Below are 6237 nucleotides of genomic sequence, written 5' to 3'. Positions count from 1 at the left end.
CAGGATGCAGCTGACGGCGAGCAGGACGTAGAGATGAGGATGAGGAGGACGACGTGAGGGAGGAGGTCTTACGAATCCGGACGTTTTTGGGGTGGTTCGCTAAGAACTGCTAGCGAAGGGTTTAATCCGTGCGAGTCGGATCTAATCCCATTAAACGTAATCCTTGCCCCTACCAAACATCATACTACAATACCAATTAGTGTAGTCTAGTCCAGTCCCCCCTAAGAAGGTCAAACAAACACGCCCTAATAGTTTAGACGATTGGGCAATTAGCAATTATTACTTTTGTAAAAAGTAATTATCTAAGTGTATCTTCACTCTTAAATGAATTGCGGGGCTATTGATATTAGAAAAATTAATGTTTTTAGAAAAAATTCATGTTATGTTTATTTTTTAATAGGACTTTTAACAATCGCATCAAGTCACGTGATTTTATCCGAAATTACAATCCCATCCTGGTCATGCCACAATTCATATTCTCTTAATTTTTTTTTTTTTTTTTTGTATTTATTTTTAATTTTTAAACATATTTAATGACATAATTAATAATTCATTTGGACCGTTGGATGAACTTTTTTTTTTTCAATCCAAGAGTCTAGGTTGTGTGAATAAGTCTTTTATAGTATTTTTTGAATATTAAAAAAACAGGATTAAAAAGGACCATCGGATTTGGGAAATCTAACAGCTCAGATTAATAGTCTGCTGCAGCACGGGCCCTCTGCCTAGATTTTTGTCGGACGACTCGCATCAACGCGCACATGTGCATGATGCAAAAAAAATATATATATAACGAGGGTCACCTTGACGTCAAGCTGAGGTCAGATAGCCTCAAGCGAGGCATCAAGCCATTTTCTCCCAATTGGTTAGTCTGTGGGAGTTGGGCCCACCCAATAGGTGAGACAATTAGCAAGGGCTGAAGCAATTTTTTTGGGGTGGGAGGATTCAATCACCCAATTGCAAAATCACCCAATTGCAAGGGAGATTTTATGGAGTGGAGTTGCTCTAATGTTGACGAGTAGCACCATTAATTCAATTGTGAGTGACAAGCATGATTACTACTATATTTTGTAATCAAGTGGAAAAGTGGGAACGATTATCCAATATCCACATTTTTATTTCTTGTTTTCACTCAAATGGATCTTTGAGTTTGTCACATAATCATTTAGGAGCCTATCATTGTATCTTTACCATGTAATGTTTGGTTTATAAAGATTTCTCATTATATATTAAACAAAAAATTGTCACTCCATATGAGATAAACATGTCAAGACTCAAAAACCAATTTTTCTTCTCAAATAATGATATAGCTGTACTTAACAATTAATCCAATGACATCTGTCTACTAATTTGTTGAACTAAACTATGGCTCGCACATTATGTGATTAAATCAATCAAATTAGCAGAGGTTCCTGGATGGAAGTTCCGTTTCCGTTTCAAACTTAATTTGATGGCTCTGCACTCGATCAATTGTCTCACATTGCGGCCGTCTACAAGTTCACTAGTAAAGTTCCTGATGAGTTGTCCAGTTGGTTTGGAAGTTTGGAACCAAAAAACAGTTGGGAGAACACGCAACTGGGGTTTATCAATTAGTTTCCTTAGTTTCACGCTAGAAGAATTGACATTTCCATCACAGTTCAGCAGCTTCAGCTTGAAAATGTGCTCCAAATTCTTTTCTTTATCATGTGAAAACTAAGGGTTTGAGTTTAAGTTTCAACATCGAAAGAGAAATACTATCAGATTAAAAATTGTTTATAACTCACATTCTTAGCAACATATGAGACAAACTTATGGGTTGTCGATTCAAAGAATGTGAAGCAACCACCTAGAGACAAGAACACTTGAGACCAGAGAGCACCTCACACTTTTCAACTTTCCTAGAGGGTGTGCAAACACCAAAATATGGATGAAAGGAAAGCGAACCCTATGAAAGCTTACTTACACTAAAGAAGAAACCTAAGACCAAATGAGGGTGAGACCAAAATAGGGTCGATAAAAAAAAGGCATTAGCTTACATGAAAGAAGAAACATAGGACCAATAATGTGGTCACTTCCCAAACCCCTTCAAATGCCCAAGTTTGATATCTTTCTTAGAAAGCTATACCCTTTTATGACTAGTATATACAATATCGAATTGCAAAAGAGAACTAATTTAACCTACCAAGAACAAAAACGAGAAATTTATATAGGTATCGAGAATACAAGTTATGTGGTGCATGATCATCGCACTATAACAAAGATGAAAGGTTGCCTCGCTTCAATGGTTATCAATCACAATAAATATACGTGTTATAATTTGAATGAAATAATAACGACACATGACCACATTTCAAGAACCATGAAAGTTTCCCTTCAACAAGAATAGTGCATGCCTTGGCCATCAAATAGGCATATAACGTGGTCCCTTTTTGTCTTGAGATTTTGAAATAATTGAGGTTGTTAAGAGTAACAACATGCATGCACGAGTACTCCATGAATAAGCCAAGTTAGAATTAAGGTTTTATAGGACAACTCAGAAGATTGATAGTCAAATGAAAGCGAGAGCAGCTAATTTGATATGTCTGTACTATCTTAAGATCGTTATCAGGACTTAGACTATATACATATTGGTTGGTTGTGTTTCAGAGACGTCCATGATCATACTTAACAAATGCCAACAAGAAATACTAGTACGATTAATGTGACACGTATATGCATTCCCCCTTAATGATCAATTAATTTGAGTAAAGCTTTTTGGAATTAGTAGTCCAAGTGACTTAACATTATTAGTTAGTACCTATTACATCAGAAATTTCATGATTTTGGACAATTCATAGTTATAGAGGTGGCAATCAACTCATTGGGTTGTTAATGGGTCTATTAAGACCCGTTTAATTTGATATAATATAGAGGTGAGATCGGTAATAATGATGATGATGTAAGGTGAAATCATATTAAATGGGTCTTAATGAATATTCATTAACAATCCAATGAGTACTTGTCACCTCTAGCCTAGAGTGTTCATGTTAAAATGTAAGATATATAGTGAAATTATTGCGCTCACAATGATTTTGGATAATTTAGTGCTGGTTAATTTTGTTTTAACCCAATCATCAATCTGAAAACTTTTATCTGAAAATGAAAACAAGATGACATTCACACTGAAAGACTCCTATATATGACCCCATTAATTATTGTTAGTTTTTTTTTTAACACTTTATGCAATCAACTGAGAAATGAGATTAAATGAAAGAAGAAACATAGGACCAATAATGTGGTCACTTCCCAAACCCCTTCAAATGCCCAAGTTTGATATCTTTCTTAGAAAGCTATACCCTTGTATGACTAGTATATACAATATCGAATTGCAAAAGAGAACTAATTTAACCTACCAATAACAAAAACGAGAAATTTATATAGGTATCAAGAATACAAGTTATGTGGTGCATGATCATTGCACTATAACAAAGATGAAAGGTTGCCTCACTTCAATGGTTATCAATCACAATAAATATACGTGTTATAATTTGAATAAAATAATAACGACACATGACCACATTTCAAGAACCATGAAAGTTTCCCTTCAACAAGAATAGTGCATGCCTTGGCCATCAAATAGGCATATAACGTGGTCCCTTTTTGTCTTGAGATTTTGAAATAATTGAGGTTGTTAAGAGCAACAACATGCATGCACGAGTACTCCATGAATAAGCCTAGTTAGAATTAAGGTTTTATAGGACAACTCAGAAGATTGATAGTCAAATGAAAGCGAGAGCAGCTAATTTGATATGTCTGTAATATCTTAAGATCGTTATCAGGACTTAGACTATATACATATTGGTTGGTTGTGTTTCAGAGACGTCCATGATCATACTTAACAAATGCCAACAAGAAATACTAGTACGATTAATGTGACACGTATATGCATTCCCCCTTAATGATCAATTAATTTGAGTAAAGCTTTTTGGAATTAGTAGTCCAAGTGACTTAACATTATTAGTTAGTACCTATTACATCAGAAATTTCATGATTTTGGACAATTCATAGTTATAGAGGTGGCAATCAACTCATTGGATTGTTAATGGGTCTATTAAGACCCGTTTAATTTGATATAATATAGAGGTGAGATCGGTAATGATGATGATGATGTAAGGTGAAATCATATTAAATGGGTCTTAATGAATATTCATTAACAATCCAATGAGTACTTGTCACCTCTAGCCTAGAATGTTCATGTTAAAATGTAAGATATATAGTGAAATTATTGCGCTCACAATGATTTTGGATAATTTAGTGCTGGTTAATTTTGTTTTAATCCAATCATCAATCTCAAAACTTTTATCTGAAAATGAAAACAAGATGACATTCACACTGAAAGACTCCTATATATGACCCCATTAATTATTGTTAGTTTTTTTTTTTTTTAACACTTTATGCAATCAACTGAGAAATGAGATTAAATGAAAGAAGAAACATAGGACCAATAATGTGGTCACTTCCCAAACCCCTTCAAATGCCCAAGTTTGATATCTTTCTTAGAAAGCTATACCCTTGTATGACTAGTATATACAATATCGAATTGCAAAAGAGAACTAATTTAACCTACCAATAACAAAAACGAGAAATTTATATAGGTATCAAGAATACAAGTTCTGCGGTGCATGATCATCGCACTATAACAAAGATGAAAGGTTGCCTCACTTCAATGGTTATCAATCACAATAAATATACGTGTTATAATTTGAATGAAATAATAGCGACACATGACCATATTTCAAGAACCATGAAAGTTTCCCTTCAACAAGAATAGTGCATGCCTTGGCCAGCAAATAGGCATATAACGTGGTCCCTTTTTGTCTTAAGATTTTGAAATAATTGAGGTTGTTAAGAGCAACAACATGCATGCACGAGTACTCCATGAATAAGCCAAGTTAGAATTAAGGTTTTATAGGACAACTCAGAAGATTGATAGTCAAATGAAAGCGAGCGCAGCTAATTTGATATGTCTGTACTATGTTAAGATCGTTATCAGGACTTAGACTATATACATATTGGTTGGTTGTGTTTCAGAGACGTCCATGATCATACTTAATAAATGCCAACAAGAAATACTAGTACGATTAATGTGACACGTATATGCATTCCCCCTTAATGATCAATTAATTTGAGTAAAGCTTTTTGGAATTATAGTAGTCCAAGTGACTTAACATTATCTCTGTCATATTAGTTAGTACCTATTACATCAGAAATTTCATGATTTTGGACAATTCATAGTTATAGAGGTGGCAATCAACTCATTGGGTTGTTAATGGGTCTATTAAGGCCCGTTTAATTTGATATAATATAGAGGTGAGATCGGTAATGATGATGATGATGTAAGGTGAAATCATATTAAATGGGTCTTAATGAATATTCATTAACAATCCAATGGGTACTTGTCACCTCTAGCTTAGAATGTTCATGTTAAAATGTAAGATATATAGTGAAATTATTGCGCTCACAATGATTTTGGATAATTTAGTGCTGGTTAATTTTGTTTTAACCCAATCATCAATCTCAAAACTTTTATTTGAAAATGAAAACAAGATGACATTCACACTGAAAGACTCCTATATATGACCCCATTAATTATTGTTAGTTTTTTTTTTAACACTTTATGCAATCAACTAAGAAATGAGATTAAAAATAAAAAAGGCACCTATCGGATGTATACCTTGCATAAGTAAAAGGTTTATAATTCAGTTGGTTAAGAGTATTTGTTATTACACTCAAGGTACCAATACATGTTCAAATCTCCCCTGCCCACCCCCCCCCCCCTTCCCCTTCAAAAGTCTAATGTAGATTATCCTATCGTTTGTATAAAAAAAAAAGTTCTATAACTCACAAAATCACTACAAAATAAGAATGTATAACTCCGTGTAGCTACGTTCTTTGGTGATCCTCGGACCATCCATCCATGGATCATCCTCTCTCCAAAAAATCACTACAAAATAATAAAACAAAAGAAATTAACTAACTAAAACATAGGACAAGCAGGCACCAAAAGCTGACGATCCTCAATTCGATTAATCAGAAACATTGAAATAACAAATCATGCATGCTCTTACTACTACAGGAGAAACAAATCAAAGCAATTATTCTCAGAAGAAATTTTAGGAATGTTTCTAAACAGATCAACCACAAGAATATATATAAAAGAGTAAAATTATCTATAAAATTATTCATAAAGCGGACCCTAGTTTTTTTAAAGCAGCGGCATGT

This window comes from Malus sylvestris, chromosome 12 (assembly GCF_916048215.2).
Source record: "Malus sylvestris chromosome 12, drMalSylv7.2, whole genome shotgun sequence".
In the NCBI taxonomy this organism is placed as follows: domain Eukaryota; kingdom Viridiplantae; phylum Streptophyta; class Magnoliopsida; order Rosales; family Rosaceae; genus Malus; species Malus sylvestris.
The sequence above is the reverse complement of the archived record's forward strand: the minus strand, read 5'-3'. Positions refer to the sequence as shown.